The sequence below is a fragment of the Lynx rufus genome, unplaced genomic scaffold (assembly GCF_022079265.1).
Source record: "Lynx rufus isolate CCGP_SWC_20201006 ecotype Redwood Valley unplaced genomic scaffold, mLynRuf1.p SCAF_19, whole genome shotgun sequence".
NCBI classification, from domain to species: domain Eukaryota; kingdom Metazoa; phylum Chordata; class Mammalia; order Carnivora; family Felidae; genus Lynx; species Lynx rufus.
Window position 1 is genome coordinate 1,039,846 of NW_025814833.1, and position 21,700 is coordinate 1,061,545.

The 21,700-nt window shown below is 37.9% G+C and overlaps 1 pseudogene; it reads right to left on the bottom strand.

Moving 5' to 3' along the window:
* Positions 1-6,523: 6,523 nt before the first annotated feature.
* On the bottom strand, positions 6,524-6,895 carry LOC124514050 (60S ribosomal protein L31-like; annotated as a pseudogene).
* Positions 6,896-21,700: the final 14,805 nt, after the last annotated feature.

The window sequence follows — 21,700 nt, forward strand, 5'->3', positions numbered from 1 at the left end:
AGAAAGTTAAAAATAGAACTACCCTACGATCCAGAAACTCCACTACTGGGTATTTACCCAAAGAATACAAAAATACTAATTCAAATATATACATGCACCCCTACGTTTATAGCAGCATTTTCTGCAATAGCCAAATTATGGAAACAGTCCAAGTGTCCATGGATTGTTGAATAAATAAAGAAGTTGTAGTGTATATGTATACACACACACACACAATTGAATATTACTCAGCCATAAAAAAATGAGATCTTGTCATTTGCAGAAACATGGATGGTGCTAGAGGGTATAATGCTAAGCAAAATAAGTCAGAGAAAGACAAATACCATATGGTTTCACTCACATATGGAATTTAAGAAACAAACAAGCGAAGGAGAAGAAAAGAAAGAGAAAGAGACAAACCAAGAAACAGACTCTTGAGAACAAACTGTTGGTTACCAGAGGGGTTGTGGGTGGGGGGGCGGGATGGGTAAAACAGGTGATGGAGATTAAAGAGTACATTTATTATGATGAGCACTGAGTAATGTATTAAATTATTGAATCACTATATTGTATACCTGAAACTAATATAACACCGTATGTTAACTATACTGGAATTAAAATAAAAACTTAATAAAAGAAAAGAAAAAGAACAAAAAAAGAACAGAAAGAGTAGAGACCTTTGAGTGTAATAAAATTCTTAGCGAGAGCGACTGATAAACAAAAAAGAAGAAAGCAAGTGAACAAATTTGAAATATATACTAATCAGCAGGTCCAGATAATATGCATTCTGGGATCTTGAGGGAATTCACTAATGATTTCACTAAGACACTGACAACTGGAAACCCTGAGAAAACCCACTTGGGTATGCACCACGTTTTGCCCTGTCAGCATTCTGCGTAATGGAGGTATTCTGGCAGCTGTATTCACTGGGCCCTGTCTGCCCTCCATCCCCCTCCCACCAAGGAAAGAAAATATTCAATTTCCAGGTATAGATGATGTAAAAATTAACAGAATATACTTTTAAAAAGTTCTTTTTATATAAATGGATCCTCCTCAGCACTGCATGCTGTAATTCAAGACCCTGGTGTGTAACACATGACAAATGTTTTTCCCAAGGCCTACACAGGGCAGCTGGGCCTATGTGGCCTTCATCTGCTTGTGCTGAGATTTACTAGTTTACAATATGGCAGTGGGAATGGAGAGAGCAAGCTAGGAGCTTTTCCACAGAAAGGAGTTTGAGATCAAGGCATATTGCATCCTGATGATGTTTTCTCCTTTTGTATGGTCCTGAGACTAAATATGGAGAGACTGGAGAGGCTGGAGTGGCTGAGGAAATATTTGGCTGGAGATACAAACTTCTCAGGGATGAATGAAATTCTCTGATTCCTGGTGCTTCTGGAGACCAAAGGGTTGGGCTGGGTTGGTCACTTCATCAGACCTAAGGCTTAGAAATTCAAGATATAAGTTGGGATCACTCCTTCTACAAACCAGCTAGTGTCCCCACCATACATTAATAGGTCACACTCCTGACCCTAGCCATATGTTTTATCCTTAGTGATATCCATTCACTTCAGAAGTTACTGGGAACAATGGTAGAGCATTCTGTGCAATCCCATCCTGGGGACAAAGAACTCTAAATATGTATTCTTCATGGACAGCACAAATGTTTTGTGGTGATTAATGATTCTAGAGAATGTTGGATAGGGATTTGGTGTGTTAATCTTCTTTTCCTGGATACATTTACATATTCTTAACTAGCTTTTCTCATATTCTAATGAAATCTAGCCTTTCTCTCAGCTCATTTTGATGTGCTGTTTCAACCTCTTATGTAACTTCATGGACCCATACCAAAAAAAAAAGTAGAAACAAGGCCATGTGTATTTAGATTGTCATATGTCAGAGGTAGTGATCATTAATGGAATGTTCTATTAATGGAATTACTGATCTAGGGGGTTGTTTATTATCCCAAGACTATCACTATCTAGCTTGGTCATCGTGGAGTCATCCTTTTTCCATTATTTGTCCTCAATTTCCTCATTTATAAAGGGTAGGTATTAGATGACACGACCTCTAATATCCACTTCCACTTCTAAATGGAAGTGAATTGTTTGTAGGAGATCATTAATGGATATAATTTTATCATTTGTTGTGTTGACTCTTTAAGAATAACACTTCATGTCCATGGTGGATAAGTTTGTCATTTTGTTAAGACATGAAAGTGAATTTCATAGATGAGGCTGGGGTTTGGGAGAGAGTTGCCTAGCTAGTGAGTGAGCATAACTAACAACCTAGCACCTTCCTCTCAACAGGGTTATATTCTCCTCTATTAGATAGTTTCATGAGGGAAATTAGATGCAATGGTGAATTTGGAAACATAATCCTTGTTTACATGAATGGCCTATTAGTAGACATGAGACTGAATGTCACTGCATATAAAGCCAATTTAGTCTTACATTCTTTGTACCTTAATTTCATCTGTTAAATAGGGATGTATTGATCAGAGGCTTATTTCTCTGTCATGCAAAGCTGATATGGAGAATAAAGACAAAGATACAGCATACCAGCTCTTATGTACTTTGGCCTCTAAATGACACATCACTTCTGCTCATAATTCAATTGGCCAGAACCAATCACAAGGCTCTACCCTTACTGCAATGAAGACTGGGAAATATATGAGAATAAATGGACTCTTTGGTGGATACCAATAGTCTCTGCCACTAGTACCTGCAAAGATAAAGGGATTACTCTTTTCCTCTCATAGCATACAGTGATGTTAACAACAACTACTACTATTTATTTTGAGCCAGATAATTTGATGAGTGTTATGCATACATTATCTCAACAAATACAACCCTGTAAGGTAGGAACTATTATAACCACAGTTTACAAGTAAATGACAAACTTTGGCACGTAGCAATTAAAAGACTAGCCCAAGATCACGTGTGTAATAAGTATCTGAGCCCAGGTTGAGATAGAAGTACATTTAGAATGTAGCAAAGTTCTCCTTCCAGGAAACTAGCTGTCTATCTCATTGATTTTAGACAATGGTGCATAGTACCTAGGCCTGCTCCTGGATTAGAATTCTTAATAGGATTATATTGCCAGAAGGGGTTGTTTTGAAATTTTGTCAGGGTGTTTTTAGTGGTCACATGTTAAAGGGTTCTACTCAGTAAAAGGAAAGGTCAGTAATGTTAGATGTGCTGCAATGAGGACATTCTAACACAATGAAGAATTGTCCTAATTATGTCCCACAAGACTTTTGAATGTTAAGGTGTTCAAGTAGGTGTAAGACATGTTTAAAATTACCCAATCCTAGAACCTAAGTAAATTTTGCTTGTAAACAGTTTGCTTGCACAGTTATTAAGATATGCTAAATTTTCTGAGAATGAAATGGTTGGAGTGCCTATGTGATTCAGTTGGTTGAGCATCTGACTATTGATTTCAGCTCAGTTCATGGGATTGAGCCCCACATCAGGCTCCGTGCTGAGCACGGAACCTATTTCATATTCTCTCTCTCTCCCTCTACCCCTCTCACCCACTCATGTATGCACTCTCTCTCTCTTTCTAAAAGAAAAAAAAAAGAATGAATGGTTTATTGAACAAAGATTTTACTTTGTTAGAACTTTATTAATAATAATAATAGCTAATACTTATCCACCTTACTATGTGCCAAGCATTGTTGTAAACATGTTATATATATTAACTTTATTGATCCTCACAATACCCTAAAAAGCACATACTATTATTATTCTCATTTTACAGATGAAGAAACTGAAGTGAAGAGAAGTTAAATAACTTGCTCAAGGCCAGCCACACAGCCTTAGCAAATTGCAGTCACCATTTTGGAAAATTCTGTTACTGATGGCAATGCTTCTCATAGTATTTTACTTCATTTTTTAATTTTAATTTTTATTGGTTTTATACATTTATTTATTTAAATTCACACTGTTAACATGCAATGTAGTATTGGTTTCTGGAGTAGAACTCAGTGATTCATCACTTACATATAACACCCAATGCTCATCCCAACAAGTGCCCTCCTTAATTCCCATCACCCATTTAGGCCATCCCCCCATCCACCTCCCCTCCAGCACCCCTCAGTTTGTTCTCTGCATTAAAAATTCTATTATGGTTTGCCTCCCCCTCTGTTTTTATCTTATTTTTCCTTCCCTTCCTCCATGTTCTTCTGTTTTGTTTCTTAAATTCCACATGAGTGAAATCATATGATATTTGTCTTTCTCTGACTGACTTATTTCACTTAACATAATGCACTCTAGTTCCACCCATGTTGTTGCAAATGGCAAGATTTCATTCTTTTTGATTGCTGAATAGTGTTCTTTTATATATGTGTACCACATCTTTTATATCCATTCATCAGTCAATGGACATTTGGGCTCTTTTCACAATTTGGCTATTGTTGATAGTGCTATTATAAACATTAGGGTGCATGTGCCCCTTTGAATCAGCATTTTTGTATCCTTTGGGTAAGTACCTTGTAGTATAATTGCTGGTTGTAGGGTAGTTTTATTTTTTTTATTTTTTAAGTTTATTTATTTCTTTTGAGAGAGACAGAGAGAGTGTGAGTGGGGGAGGGGCAGAGAAAGAGGGAGAATCTCAAGCAGGCTCCCCTGTCAGCAGGGCCCATGTGGGGCTTGAACTCATGAAGCTGTGAGGTCATGACCTGAGCTGAAATCAAGAGTCAGACATGTACCCGACTGAGCCACCCAGGCACCCCTCTATTTTTAATTTTTTGAGGAACCTCCATGCTGTTTTCCAGAGTGGTTGCACCAGTTTGCATTCCAACCAACAGTGAAAAACATTGAGACTGGTGTGAGGTGATATCTCATTGTAGTTTTGATGTAAGGGAAACAAAAGTAAAAATAAACTATGAGGACTTCATCAAAATAAAAAGTTTCTGCCTAGTGAAAGAAACAATTGACAAAATTAAAAGGCAACTGATGGAATGGGAGAAGATATTTGCAAATGACATATCTCATAAAGGGTAGGTATCTAAAATCTATAAAGAACTTACCAAATTCAACACCCTAAAATCAAACAATCCAGTGAAGAAAAGGGCAAAAGCATCAACAGAAACATTTCAAAAAAAGACATCCAGATGGCTAACAGACATATGAAAAGATGCTCAACATCACTCATCATCAGAAAAATACAAATCAAAACCAAAATGAGATACCACCTCACATCTGTCAGAATCGCTAAAATTAACAACTCAGGAAACAGGTGTTGTTGAGGATTTGAAGACAGGAGAACCATCATACCCTGTTGGTAGGAATGCAAACTAATTTAACCACTCTGGAAAACAGTATGGAGGTTCCTCAAAAAGTTAAAAATAGAACTACCTTACAATCCCGCAATTGCACTACAGGTATTTACCCAAAGGATACAAAAATACTAATTCAAAAGGATACATGCACACTGATGTTTATAGCAGTGTTATCAACAAAAACCAAATTATGGAGAGACCCATGTCCATCGGTTGATGAATGGATAAAGAAGATACTGTATATGTATATATATACAATGGAATATTATTCAGCCATGTCATTTGGATGGAGCTAAACAGTATTATGCTAAGTGAAATAAGTCAGTCAGAGAATGATATGATTTCCTCCATATATGGAATTTAAGAAACAGATGAACATAGGGGAGAGAAAGAAAAGACAGGAGACAAACTATCAAAAAGACTTCATTATAGAAAACAAAATGATGGTTACCAGATGGGAGGTGGGCAAGGGTGGGGGGATGGGTTAAAATAGGTGATGGGTATTAAGAAGGGCACTTGTTGTGATGAGCACCAGGCGTTATAATGTAAGTGTTCAATCACTTAATTCTACAAGTGAAACTAATATTATCCTGTATATTAAATGCAATTTAAGAAAAACCTGGAAAATAACCAAACAATAGCCACTTCAGGATTGGTACTATATTTTCCAAGTTTTCTATAGTGAACAAACATTACTTTATAATCAGGAACTAAAAAAGAAGACTTAAGGGAAAACAAATAAAATAAAAACAAAGAATTCCCCAAGTTGTATTTGTAAGGCTTTATAGTTGACAAATATTTGGATAATTTATTTTATTGTACTTTTAATTTATTTATTGTTTAATTTACATCCAAGTTAGTTACCGTATGGTGCAACATTGATTTCAGCAGTAGATTCCTTAATGCCCCTTACCCATTTAGACCATCCCTCCTCCCACAACCCCTCCAGCAACCCTCTGTTTGTTCTCTATATTTTAGAGTCTCTTATGTTTTGTCCCCTTCCTTGTTTTTATATTATTTTGCTTCCCTTCCCTTATATTCATCTGTATTGTATCTTAAATTCCTCATATGAGTGAAATCATATGATATTTGTCTTTCTCTAATTTCGCTTAGCATAGTACCCTCTAGTTGCATCCAAGTATTTGCAAATTGCAAGATTTCATTCTTTTTGATTGCTGAGTAATACTCCATTGTATATATGTACCATATCTTCTTTATTTTGTGTGTGTGTATACACAGTTTTATACCTTTATTTGACAATCAGAAATTCTCATCCACATTAACAGTCTGTAGATTTTTGAAAGTGGTGACAGGTATATAGGTAACCAATATATAGAGCTTATTTGGTGAATCCTCATCCTCGTTACGTTTTCTGGACAACTGCACACAGACATATGGAACATTACTTTTTCCTTTGGTCTAGACAGCTTTGTTGAGCCTGGTGTCAATGCACACATCTGGGGTTCCCATCTCGTTCATAGCAAATTTCCAGGTCTCTTTGAGAGCCCGAGGGGCATGCTTCTTGAAATCCACTCCATGGATGCGCTTTGGAATGTTGATGGTGTATTCTCTGGTCACTACCTTATTGATGGCAGAACAACACTTCTTGCCACCTTTCTTTGTGAGAGCCATTCTGCGGGGCCCAGGTTGTAAAGCAGCCATAATTTTTAATTCAGCTTTTTCCCCCCTCTGTATCAAACATTGCTCTATTTTCACAAAAATTTCTTTATTTAAAATCTCCACAATTGTAACACTGTGGAGACATTTGATAAACATAATTTAAGCAAAAGATACCAAATAGAAAACAGCACATCATGTGTGATTCCATTTACATACAGTTCAATTAGAGTAAAAACTGGTTTGTTCTGTGAGTAAAAGGATTTCCTCTGGACCCGGAAGGGTGTGGATGAGGTGCTTCTAGAGTGCTGGTGGTTGTCTATTTCTCATTCTGGATGCTGGTTACAGCGATGTTTTCAGTTTGTAAATATTTGTGGAGTGGTACAATTGAATATATGCACTTTTCCTTATGAATATTGTACTTGAATTACATCGTTAAAGAAAAGCCTTTACTCTTTTCATGTTTTGTCAACAGTATTGATTTCAAACGTTTTTTATAATTAATGAATATATTTTGAGAGACACAGAGACAGCACAAGTGGGGGAGGGGCAGAGAGAGGGAGAGAGAGAATCCCAAGCAGGCTCCATGCTGTCAGCGCACAGCCTGATGTGGGACTGAAACTCACAAATCATGAGATCATAACCTGAGATGAAATCAAGAGTCACATGCTTTCCCAACTGAGCCACCTAGATGCTGCTCAATGGTATTGATGTTCTGAAATGCAGAACAGTTAAATAGACCAAGGTAGAAAAGAAAAAAAAGGGGGGAAAGAGTAATGCTGTGAACCAGCGCCCCCTTTGATGTCAAGGAATTTTCCCTACACGTTAAGGTTAAGGTTGACCTCCCTGTTGTTCTGTGTCTCTACACTCAGTGACCAGCAGTACCTACAGTGTAGCTCAGCGTTGTGTATACCATGGAAAAAACTTTCCCATGCAATTGTAGGGGAGTTGAGTCTGCAACTTTCCCCTCCCCCAAACTGCACCTTTTATTTTTTTTTCAATATATGAAATTTATTGTCAAATTGGTTTCCATACAACACCCAGTGCTCATCCCAAAAGGTACCCTCCTCAATACCCATCACCCACCCTCCCCTCCTTCCCACCCCCCATCAACTTCTTTATCCATTCATCCATCGATGGACATTTGGGTTCTTTGCATACTTTGGTTGTCGATAGCGCTGCTACAAACATTGGGATATATGTGCCCCTTTGAAACAGCACACTTATATCCCTTGGATAAATACCTAGTAGTGGAATTACTGGATTGTAGGGTAGTTCTATTTGTAATTGTCTGAGGAACCTCCATACTGTTTTCCAGAGTGGCGGCACCAGTTTGCATTCCCACCAGCAGTGCAAAAGAGATTCTCCCTCTCTGCATCATCGCCAACATCTGTTGTTGCCTGATTGTTAATGTTAGCCATTATGACAGGTGTGAGGTGATATCTCATTGTGGTTTTAATTTGTATTTCCCTGATAATGAGTGATGTTGAGCATTTTTTCATGTGTCTGTTAGCCATCTGGATATCTTCTTTGCAAAAGTGTCTATTCATATCTTTGGCCATTTCTTCACACTGCATTATTTGTTTTCTGGGTATTGAGTTTCATGAATTCTTCATAGATTTTGGATACTAACCCTTTATCTGATATGTCGTTTGCAAATATCTTCTCCCATTCTGTCGGTTGCCTTTTAGTTTTGCTGATTGTTTCCTTCACTGTGCAGAAGCTTTTTTATTTTGATGAGGTCCCAATAGTTCATTTTTGCTTTTGTTTCCCTTGCCTCCAGAGACATTTTGAGTAAGAAGTTGCTGTGGCCAAGATCAAAGAGGTTTTTGCCTGTTTTCTCCTCAAGGATTTTGATGGCTTCCTGTCTTACATTGAAGTCTTTCATCCATTTTAAGTCTATTTTTGTATATGGTGTAAGAAAGTGGTCCAGTTTCATTTTTCTGCACGTCGCTGTCCATTTTTCCCAGCACCACTTGCTGAAAAGACTGTCTTTATTCCATTGGATATTCTTTCCTGCTTTGTCAAAGATTAGTTGGCCATACATTTGTGGTTCCATTTCTGGGTTCTCTATTCTGTTCCATTGATCTCAATGTGTGTTCTTGTGCCTGTACCATACTGTCTTGATGATTACAGTTTTGTAGTATAGCTTGAAGTCTGGGATTGTGATGCCTCCTGCTTTGGTTTTCTTTTTCAAGATTGCTTTGGCTATTTGGGGTCTTTTCTGGTTCCATATAAATTTTAGGATTATTTGGTCTATCTCTGTGAAGAATGCTGGTGTTACTTTGATAGGGATCGCATTGAATATGTAGTTTGCTTTAGGTAGTATTGACATTTTAACAATATTTGTTCTTCCTATCCAGGAACATGGAATCTTTTCCCATTTCTTTGTGTCTTCTTCAATTTCTTTCATAATCTTTCTATATTTTTCAGTGTATAAATTTTTCACCTCTTTGGTTAGATTTATTCCTAGGTATTTTATGGGTTTTGGTGCAAATGTAAATGGGATAGATTCCTTGATTTCTCTTTCTGTTGCTTCATTGTTGGTGTATAGGAATGCAACTGATTTCTGTTCATCGATTTTATATCCTGTAACTTTGCTGAATTCATGGATCAGATCTAGCAGTTTTTTTTTTCGTGGAATCTTTTGGGTTTTCCATATAGAGTATCATGTCATCTGAGAAGAGTGAAAGTTTGACCTCCTCCCAGCCAATTTGGATGTCTTTTATTTCTTTGTGTTGTCTGATTGCTGAGGCTGAGACTTCCAATTCTATGTTGAATAAAGTCAAATGTGGTTTTTAGTTGGATTATTCTGGCTTTGGATCCTTTATGAGGTTTTAGTCAATCTGTAATCCAGGGCTGTGGTCACCTGAAAGCTTGACAGAAGGTAAAGGGCATACTTCTAAGCTCAGTCATGTGGCTGTTAGCAGAAGTCTTCAATTCCTCCCCATGCGGGCCTTTCCATAGCGCTGCTCGCAAAATGGCAGCTGGTGAAAGAGAGAGAGAGAGAGAGACAGAGAGAGAGAGAGAGGTAGAAAGGAGAGAGAGAGAGGGAGAGGTTCTGGTAAAGTGGAATAGAGGATGGGTAATGTGATGTGGTTTGAGAATCAGGGAGGGAGAAATTCAATACCTAGGGTGCTTGCGTAGAGAGGACTCACCTTAGGAGGCAGCATGAGAGAACTGGGGAAGGCAAGCAGTGGGTGCTGGAAGGTGACAAATGGGAAGAGAGTTGTGAGTACAGAAAGGTTAGGTGACAGCCAAAGACACCCCAATTCATTCTACAATTTTTTCTCAGAATCTGGTGAGTGTGTGTTGTATGTTTCCTTGAAGAAAAAAGCCCTTTAGTCTTTCTTGGTGTACAGTGTATTGCAAAAGTGCCACATTTAGACGATGATATTAGAAAAATCCTTCCCCTTCAACTTCAAAGCATGCATGTTTCACACAGTTATATGCTGGGTGCTTCTTTCTTGTGCTTTCCAACATGGGAATTTCTCAAAATGCCCAGCCATCTTACCTTCAAGAGGAGCATTTGGTATGTACCCCCTAAAAGTATCTTCACTTGGATCAGTGTGGTGGGATGGAAATTATTCTGTAATAAGGAGGGATTTTCACATCATTCTTGCAAGTCTTTCTGGCTTCCTTTAGACTTTTTAGTGCAACCTTGGCTTTCACGGTCAGATGCATCAGGTGCTAAGGAAATCCCCATTTCCATTCCAGTACAGTAAGACACTATGAGGTATGAGCACAAATCCCATGGACACTCACGTTCTAGGGTCAGAGACTAAATGTGATATGAAAAAAAAAATCCATCCTGAATGTAGAATTTTCATGTAGATCACAATTTGCCTTTCATTTTCCAATCTGCTCTGTGCTACTGCTTTAAAATGATTTCTGACAGGAGGCCAGTCTAGAAAAACAATACCAAGTGCATAAACAAACCCCAAATCCCTCATTAAGCTATTAGCACTAATAGAGCTCATTATTTTTCACCTTCCAATTATTGACTTTTTAAATTAGAGAACATGCTCAAAGCTGCACTGCACCCAGTACTTTCTGCAGAACTTCAAGCCAATTTTGCTATATTAAAATTTCACTTTTCAACAGAAAGCTTGGAAAAACCAAAGTGGCTTGGAAGGAATTTTCACTCTTTCTATTGTGTTTTCTTTTTCAGATTCAAATAAGAAACATTCACATCTATGTGACAAGATTTGCTTGCTGTATTAATAGCTAAAAAGTTATCAGAGCTCAAAATTACCTCTCCTTAATCTAGAGATCTCAGATTACATTTTACTCCTTTACCACCTTAAAATTGGATAGCAATGCTCAGTGCAAGATGTTTAAAGCATAGTGACAAATCAGTGTGATGTATTTTTAACTAGCAACACAGGTGATTCTGATGCACTCTAAGTTTGAGAATCCCTGATTATGGCAGATGTTTTCAAAATATTGGAAAAGTCACTTCAGTGAATTTAATTTGTGGAAGAATGAAAATAGTGAACATAGAAGGAATTAATTGAATTTACTAAGTGGAAAGATATATATTTAAACCTTAAAGAATCTGTGAAAAAATGTTTTATCTGTACATTAAATGAATCACAGTACCCTGAAGAGGTTAATAAGCTCAGATTCCTGATTCCAGCAGGTGAATATTTAAATAATCAAAGGGGGGCACCTGGGTGGCTCATTCAGTTAAGTGACTGAGTCCTGATTTCGGATTACGCCATGATCTCAGGAGATTGATTCCCACGTTGGGCTCAGAATGGAGCCTGCTTGTGATTCTCTCTCTCCCTCTCTTTCTCTGGCCCTCTCCCACTCACACACACTCTCTCAAAATAAACTTAAAAAAATAAATAAACCATCAAAGGGCAGATGATAATGATGATACTACCAATAATAACAGCAACAGCAAATGACAGCAATAGATAACACATGGCCTCTATTTTCATGGGACTTACAGCAAAGCAAAGAATGTGGATGTTAAGTGAATTGTGTGTAGGATGAGAGTTATTAAAGGAAAGTAAAGGGTGCTATGGTAAGTCCAGAAAGGGATCCTAATCTTATTTGAGGGGTACTGGGGGAAGGCTTGCCTGAGTAGCATGAACCCTAAAAGCTAAGAGAGGATAACCAAGGGAAATGGGAGAAGAGTGTTGCAGGCAGAGGAAATGGCATGTTCAAAGGTACACAATAGAAGTTAAAAGTGTAGTATGACTAAGGTAGGCCAAGGCAAAAAGTAGATAGAGAAGGGTATGTTAATATGTTCCCTGAGAGTAATAACTATCTTTCAACTCATTGTGTATCTCTCTTCTTGGAATACTCTTCCACCGGAACTTGACTGCCTCCTTTTCACCATTCAGAACCCACCTCCAATATCACTCCACATCAAAGCCTTTCTTGACCACCTTGGCCATGTCTATCACTTTTCACTCTATCATGTTGTTTACAATACTCATCAGTAACTGAAACTATCATTTTATGTTTCCTTATTTATTGCCTGTCTTCCTCACTGGAACATAAGCCCATTGAAGGTACAGACCTTGTCTATGCCATTAACCACTGCATCTCCACTGCCTAGAATAGCACTTGGCAGAGAAGAAGTATAGTTGATATTTTGTAATTGATATTCAATTAGTGGCTGACCACTTCTATTCATATTTAGCCAAACAGGGATGCTCAAACTAATGTCCCATGGCTTTGTATAGCTCCTCACAGCTTCAGATAGGGCCAAAAACAAATGTAAAGAAAAAAAAATACCACCTACTATCAAATGATTTTGTGATTAGAATTGACTATGTAGTTTTCAATACATAGAATTATATAGCCAAATAGAGACACATGACAAAATTTAAAAGATAAGAGTAGTATTTTTATTACAATAGTAATAGTATTTAAGTTGTCCTTTGTATGTAAGATGTAGATTCATCGTGGACCTTCATCAATGATAGTGGTGAATTCTCTTCTTACTGTTTTTTAAGCTATTATCCTTGGTGTAAGTCCAATCTCCCTTAGGGCATGTGCCAGATACTGCAATATAAAACTTCTTAATTATATCCAGTGACATTTCACCTGCTATATCCCCATATTTTTTCAGAGGTCAATTCATAGGGAGATTGTTATAATTTGTTATAAGTTTCTCTGCACAGAAGTGTGTTGGTTGCTACCTAGAATCTGAATCTTTTCTAAGTGATGATGTAAGCAAGGATTTACTAAGCATCAATCATAAATCCCACTTTGTTCCTGGTACTAGGGAAAGGAAGAGGAGTTCGCTTTTCATATTGCAGTGAGTTAATGAGCCACAAGTAAAGTAAACCAATGTGTTTTAAACTTGGTGATCTACGCTGTGTATTATAGGCTTGGACACTGCTAAAGGAGATAGCTAAGGCTTCACATCTGCCAGTTTTCTAAATTTTAATGCTCTTTTCAGATGGTCTCGTCCTTCCTATGGTCTGACATGCCATCATTCCTTCACTAGTGGTTTTTATTTTGGATAACTGATAACACCTGGACATTTTCAGAAAGACCAGGAAAAGAACTTCGCTCAGTCACCTACTCTCAGATTTTTCTCCTCATTTATCTGAGGGGCATCTGAGCATGTTCTTTGGTCCTTCTTTTTTACCTTGTGTGATCTGGGAATGTTTTCCTGTTATCTTTTATGTCTTATATTATTTGTTTTTACTAACTTAGAGATCTAACTTGGTTTTCCCTTTTTTGTGGCTTTCCTTTTTCCCTTTCAGGTCACTATATTACATTAGGTTTTAACCAACTTGGCATCTGGCAACGTTGTAAAACACCCCTGAAATGTGATATTAGAGTGAAATTACTTTTCTGTGAATCTTTTATGTTCCATTAAAACTAATTTATTTTTAATGTTTATTTATTTTTGAGAGAGAGAGAGAGAGAGAGAGGAAGGGCAGAGAGAGAGAGAGAGGGAGACACAGAATCTGAAGCTGTCAGCTTCAGAGCTCGATTAGAGGCTCAAACCTGTGAAGTGTGAGACCATGACCTGAGCCACAATCAGGCACTTAACCAACTGAGCCACCCAGGTGCCCTAAAACTAATTTCTAAATAACTTCTCCCATAGCCACCTAAGAGATAGGTTGGTACATGAAAATATACTTTCTGTTTTCCTTATGAGCATTTTATCTAGAGCCAGTGTTTTAAGAGGGCAGATGAATGAGGCAAGCTTATATAGTCCTGTCTTAGCACAGGTTGCCATAACAAGCACCAAAGACTGTGTGGCTTAAACAACAGACATTCATTTCTCACAGTCCTGGAGGCTGTAAGTCCAAGACTAGGGTGCCGGCGTAGTCAGACTTTGGTAAGGGCGCTCTTCCTAGCTTGCAGAAGACCACCTCCTCACTGTTTCCTCCTATGATATAGTTGTTAAGAATAAAGACTGGAACAAAATTACCTTGGTTTGTCTCCCAGATAGCACTTTCTAGCTGCAAATCTTTCACTATCTATGTACCTGGGTTTTTTTGTGTGTAAAATGAATATAATAATAGCACTTACCTCATTAGTTGTGCATATTACATGAGTTAAACATATGAATATTAGAACAGTGTCTGGCACATAGTAGTTGCTCAATAATTGTCATTATTAATATAACCACTGTAATTGTTAATGTAGTCTCTGTTCTAGCTTTGCATTCATTCTGGTCTGTTCTTGCCTCAGAAGGTGCAAATATGAGGTCATCCATCTTCTCCCACCCCTAAAACATTAACTGAGAACGTGAGATTGAAATGGAATTTTTTCATTCATCTCTTGGAGGGGGATCTGTGTGAGTCTGGCAGGGGTTCTGGTCAAGTATGCAAGGGCCTTAAAGGAGTTTCAGAGTCTGGAATTGGACTCAACGTGGAGTGTTAGTTATTACCTATTGCTGTGGTGTGAACGTTTGTGTTCCCTGCCAAATTCATATGTTGAAACCTTAATGCCCATTGTGATGGTATTAGGAGGTGTGGCCTTGGGAGGTGATTAGGTCATGAGGGCAGAGCCCTCACAAATGGGAATAGTGCCCTTATACAAGAGGCCTGAGAGAACTAGCTCATCCCTTCCAGCATATGAGGACACAACAAGAAGTCTGTGACCCAGAAGAGAGCCCTCACTAGCTATTCTGGCACCCTGTTCCCGGGTTTCCAGCATCCAGAACTATGAGTAATAAATTTATCTTGTTTATGAGCCACCCAGTGTGAGGTATTTTGTTATAGCAGCTCATATGGACTAAAACACTGAGGGAGGTCAGAAGTAGGAATAGCCAGAGATAAAGATCTTAAATAAAAGCATGGGAAGCACAGTTTTTTCTGTCTTCTGAGGGGCAAGGGAAAGCACATAAACAAAAAAGAAAGTCAAAAGGATTAGCAGCTGGTTGACATTGCAAAACAGCTAAGAGCAATAGTCCAACATGGGACATGGAGCCAGAAGTGATTCCAGAATCATTTCTGTGAGTGGGGCTGAATAGCTTAATTTAGTTTTAACTGATACTGTCTTCCTGAGTGAGTCTTGTTCAAAGGCCTAGGATCAAGGTGAACAGAAGTGGATGCTGAGTTCCTTCAAGGATGGAGCCAGTTGCAACAGTGACCATTCTTATTTATATTCTGATATTACTTATTGTCAGAAATTAAAAGCATTAAATCCAAATCCAAGGCATTGGTCATTTGAAGATAGCCTTTCCTATTAAATTGCGAATTATAAATTTCTTGCGATCTGCTTAAATCAGAATATATGTGACTTGAGACCATTATTTTCTAGGGAAAGATACCTATGTTACCAGTTTCAAATAAATGTCTCATTCAGCTTGTTGGGAAGTAACCCTTCCTTTTAAACCTTAAAAATCAAAACATAGAGATCCCTTTCTCCTCTTCAATTTTAAAAAAGTAATAACTCTTGCATTAGAACCTATCTCTTAACTAGAAGTACGAGCTTACTTCTGCTTAAGAAAATTTGATATGTTAAAAAATGCTTTGTAAAATAAAGCAGTTAAAAGGAGAGGGGGAGGGCAAACCAAATAGAAGACAACTCCAAAAGGAAATTTAGTATATTGACAACACTAATAAACTGCTTCTGCCAGGGAAAGGCCAGAGGGAAAGGAATGGGTTTTCAAAGAGGCTGCTCTTCAAACTTTGAACTTCCATTGTTGTGCTTCCCAGAAATCCATCTCTTTCAACAGTGCTCCTCAGCCTGGCCCATGATGAGTAAGTCAGTCAATGACAATATTTCTTTACTGCAGCATGTAGTGGTTTTAAAGTACACTCTACATACAAGTTGATTAGTTACAGGGCATGGATCTCATCACTTAATTCTCATGACACTGGAACTCACTAGTAAGCAGAATTAAGTTGACTGACTCACCCCTACAACTCTCCCAGTCCTCAAAATTTTCTCCTTCACTTTTATCCTGGGCCAAGTTTACAGCTATTTCCCTCTCAGCTGCTGTTGACTCTGATGAAGGAAGCTCCATTTTTGCTCCACCCCTTAGTGCAAGATCAAACCTGCTCTCTGTACAGCCATCCAAACTCTAGCTGACTAAAGCTTCCTTAGTGCCTTACTCCCAGGAACCTCCTCTAATAGGCCCTATTCCTGTGTACTTATATCCCAATGAACTGTTCTATTCTTGCCCTTGTTCTTTCGCACCAGCCCCAAGGTAGTTTCCTATAACTGTTTGTAATATCTGCTCACTCAATTTCTTATCCTTTCTCTCCTTTACAGTATTTTTTTAATTTTGAAATTTATTTATTTAAATTCAAGTTAGTTAACATACAGTGTAATATTGGTTTCACAATTATAACCCAGTGATTCATCACTTATATATAATCTCCTTTACAGTCTTACAGCTTTCACAAAACTTTCTGGCATCAACATTTCCTTCAGAGTGACACATGTCTACGCAGAGGGTCATATCTGGATAAATAATATGAGTAGTGGTTATGAGATCAGGCTGTAAAGTTAAACCATTTATTTTTTTTATTTTGTTTTATTTTTTTTTTTGATATATGAAATTTATTGTCAAATTGGTTTCCATACAACACCCAGTGCTCATCCCAAAAGGTGCCCTCCTCAATACCCATCACCCACCCTCCCCTCCCTCCCACCCCCCATCAACCCTCAGTTTGTTCTCAGTTTTTAAGAGTCTCTTATGCTTTGGCTCTCTCCCACTCTAACCTCTTTTTTTTTTCCTAAGTTAAACCATTTATGCATTCATTCATTTATTCAACAAATGCTTTTTTATAGATAACTATAACTGATTTTTATATTTACTTTTATGAGTTTATTTAGCAATTAGGTAATTTTTGTACTTTTTATTTTGGGTTAATTATAGATTCAGATGTAGTTGGAAGAAATCATACATGGAGATCCCAAGTGCCCTTTACGTGTTTCCACCAAGGTAATATCTTCAGAAATTATACTGCAATCTCACAGGATATTGACATCGAGTCCATCAAGATAAAGAGCAGTTTCATCACAAGGATCCCTCATGTTGCCCTTTTACAGTCACACTCATCTCTCTGTGTAGATGTGTGGCCCTTTTATAGCCATACAACTCCCTGTCCCTGAACCCTGGCCATCATGAATTTCATCTCTATATCTATAATTTTTTCATTTTAAGAATGTTATGTAAATTGAATCATAGAGTGTGTAACATTTCGGTATTGAGTTTTTCACAGCATAATTCATTGGGAATTCATCTTAGTTGGTATGTGTATCAATAATCTGTTCCTATTTATTTCTGAGTAGTATTCTTTGGTATAAGTATACCACAGTTTGCTTAGCCGTCCACCCATTGAAGGACATTTTGGGTTGTTTCTACATTTTGGTTATTACAAATAAAGCTGCTATTATGGACTGGATTACGTTCCTCCAAACTTCATGTGTTGGAGCCCCTATCCCCAGTACCTCAGAATATAACTATATTTGGTGATATTATCTTTAATGAGGTAAATAGGTGAAAATGAGGCTGTTAGGGTATAGCTCTAATCCCATGTGGCTGGTGTCCTTATAAGAAAAAGAAGAGACCCCACGGGCACGTGTGCATAGAGGGATGAGGGTTGACCATGAGAAGAAACAGCAAGAGGCTGGCTATCAGCAAGCCATGGGGGGAAAGCCTCAGAGGAAACCAACCCTGTCAATGCCTTGATCTCTGACAGCCTCCAGAACTGTGAGAGAATAAATTGCTGTTGTTTAAACCATCTAGTTTGTGGTATTTTTCTTATGGCAGCCTGAGAAAACTAATACAGCTGCTATGAACATTTGTGTACAGGTTTTGTGTGAAGATAACCTTCATTCTCTGGAATAAATTTCCTGAGAGTTCTATTGCTGGGTCATATGGTATATCATGTTTAGTTTTATAAGAAGCTGCCAAACTGTTTTCTAGAGTGCCTTACTGTTTTACATGCCCAACAATGTATGGTATGAGTGATGCAGTTTCTCAGTATGCTCACCAGGATTTGATATCATCATTATTTTTTTTTTATTTTCTGATAGGTATATAATTACATCTCATTGTAATTTTAACTTGCATTTCCATGATGGGTAATGATATTGTACACATTTTATGTGTATATTTGCCATCTTTGTATCCTCTTTGTTGAAATGTGTGGTCATGTCTTTTGCTTATTTTCTAAATCATTGGTTTGTTTTTTTATTGATAAGTTTTGAGCTTTTTTAAATGCTCTAGATATTAGCACTTTGTATTATATATAGCTTACAAATATTTTCTACAGTTTTCCAGCTCATTTTTTCATGTTTTCAACAGTCTTTTACAGAATGAACATTTTTAATTTTGAGTAGGCCCAGTTGCAATTGCATTGTATATTTCTTCTTGCATGAGTTTTGTAGTTTATGTTCTTTCAAGGAATGGGTCCATTCCATCTATGTTATCAAATTTTTAGGTACAGAGTTGTTCATAGAATTTCCTTATGTTTTTAATGGATGTCACTTTATTGTTTTGTTTTTCTGTTTATCTTTTCTTATATTTATTTTTTTAATATGAAATTTATTGTCAAATTGGTTTCCATACAACATCCAGTGCTCATCCCAACAGGTGCCCTCCTCAAAACCCATCACCCACTTTCCCCTCAGTTTATTCTCAGTTTTTAAGATCCTATTATGGTTTGGCTCCCTCCCTCTCTAACTTTTTTCCCCCTCCCCCTCCCCCATGGTCTTCTGTTAAGTTTCTCAGGATCCACATAAGAGTGAAAACGTACAGTATCTGTCCCTCTCTGTATGACTTATTTCACTTAGCATGTCACTCTCCAGTTCCATCCACGTTGCTACAAAAGGGCATATTTCTTTCTCATTGCCAAGTAGTATTCCATTGTATACATAAACAACAGTTTCTTTATCCATTCATCAGTTGATGGACATTTAGGCTCTTTCCATAATTTGGCTATTGTTGAAAGTGCACCTATAAACATTGGGGTACAAGTGCCCCTATGCATCAGCACTCCTGTATCCCTTGGGTAAATTCCTAGCAGTGCTATTGCTGGGTCATAGGGTAGATCTATTTTTAATTTTTTGAGGAATCTTCCCACTGTTTTCCAGAGTGGCTGCACTTGTTTGCATTCCTACCAACAGTGCAAGAGGGTTCCCATTTCTCCACGTCCTCTCCAGCATCTATAGGCTACTGATTTGTTCATTTTAGCCACTCTGACTGGCATGAGGTGATACCTGAGTGTGGTTTTGATTTCTATTTCCCTGATGAGGAGTGACATTGAACATCTTTTCATGTGCCTGTTGGCCATCTGGATGTCTTCTTTTTTTTTTTTTTTATATGAAGTTTATTGACAAATTGGTTTCCATACAACACCCAGTGCTCATCCCAAAAGGTGCCCTCCTCAATACCCATCACCCACCCGCCCCTCCCTCCCACCCCCCATCAACCCTCAGTTTGTTCTCAGTTTTTAACAGTCTCTTATGCTTTGGCTCTCTCCCACTCTAACGTCCTTTTGGTTTTTTATGTTTTTTTTTCCTTCCCCTCCCCCATGGGTTCCTGTTAAGTTTCTCAGGATCCAGATAAGAGTGAAACCATATGGTATCTGTCTTTCTCTGTATGGCTTATTTCACTTAGCATCACACTCTCCAGTTCCATCCACGTTGCTACAAAGGGCCATATTTCATTCTTTCTCATTGCCACGTAGTATTCCATTGTGTATATAAACCACAATTTCTTTATCCATTCATCAGTTGATGGACATTTAGGCTCTTTCCATAATTTGGCTATTGTTGAGAGTGCTGCTATAAACATTGGGGTACAAGTGCCCCTATGCATCAGTACTCCTGTATCCCTTGGGTAGATTCCTAGCAGTGCTATTGCTGGGTCATAGGGTAGGTCTATTTTTAATTTTCTGAGGAACCTCCACACTGCTTTCCAGAGCGGCTGCACCAATTTGCATTCCCACCAACAGTGCAAGAGGGTTCCCGTTTCTCCACATCCTCTCCAGCATCTATAGTCTCCTGATTTGTTCATTTTGGCCACTCTGACTGGCGTGAGGTGATACCTGAGTGTGGTTTTGATTTGTATTTCCCTGATAAGGAGTGACGCTGAACATCTTTTCATGTGCCTGTTGGCCATCTGGATGTCTTCTTTAGAGAAGTGTCTATTCATGTTTTCTGCCCATTTCTTCACTGGGTTATTTGTTTTTCGGGTGTGGAGTTTGGTGAGCTCTTTATAGATTTTAGATACTAGCCCTTTGTCCGATATGTCATTTGCAAATATCTTTTCCCATTCCGTTGGTTGCCTTTTAGTTTTGTTGGTTGTTTCCTTTGCTGTGCAGAAGCTTTTGATCTTCATAAGGTCCCAGTAATTCACTTTTGCTTTTAATTCCCTTGCCTTTGGGGATGTGTCGAGTAAGAGATTGCTACGGCTGAGGTCAGAGAGGTCTTTTCCTGCTTTCTCCTCTAAGGTTCTGATGGTTTCCTGTCTCACATTTAGGTCCTTTATCCATTTTGAGTTTATTTTTGTAAATGGTGTGAGAAAGTGGTCTAGTTTCAACCTTCTGCATGTTGCTGTCCAGTTCTCCCAGCACCATTTGTTAAAGAGGCTGTCTTTTTTCCATTGGATGTTCTTTCCTGCTTTGTCAAAGATGAGTTGGCCATATGTTTGTGGGTCTAGTTCTGGGGTTTCTATTCTATTCCATTGGTCTGTGTGTCTGTTTTTGTGCCAATACCATGCTGTCTTGATGATGACAGCTTTGTAGTAGAGGCTGAAGTCTGGGATTGTGATGCCTCCTGCTTTGGTCTTCTTCTTCAAAATTCCTTTGGCTATTCGGGGCCTTTTGTGGTTCCATATGAATTTTAGGATTGCTTGTTCTAGTTTCGAGAAGAATGCTGTGCAATTTTGATTGGGATTGCATTGAATGTGTAGATAGCTTTGGGTAGTATTGACATTTTGACAATATTTATTTTTCCAATCCATGAGCAGGGAATGTCTTTCCATTTCTTTAAATCTTCTTCAATTACCTTCATAAGCTTTCTATAGTTTTCAGCATACAGATCCTTTACATCTTTGGTTAGATTTATTCCTAGGTATTTTATGCTTCTTGGTGCAATTGTGAATGGGATCAGTTTCTTTATTTGTCTTTCTGTTGCTTCATTGTTAGTGTATAAGAATGCAACTGATTTCTGTACATTGATTTTGTATCCTGCAACTTTGCTGAATTCATGTATCAGTTCTAGCAGACTTTTGGTGGAGTCTATTGGATTTTCCATGTATAATATCATGTCATCTGCAAAAAGCGAAAGCTTGACTTCATCTTTGCCAATTTTGATGCCTTTGATTTCCTTTTGTTGTCTGATTGCTGATGCTAGCACTTCCAGCACTATGTTAAA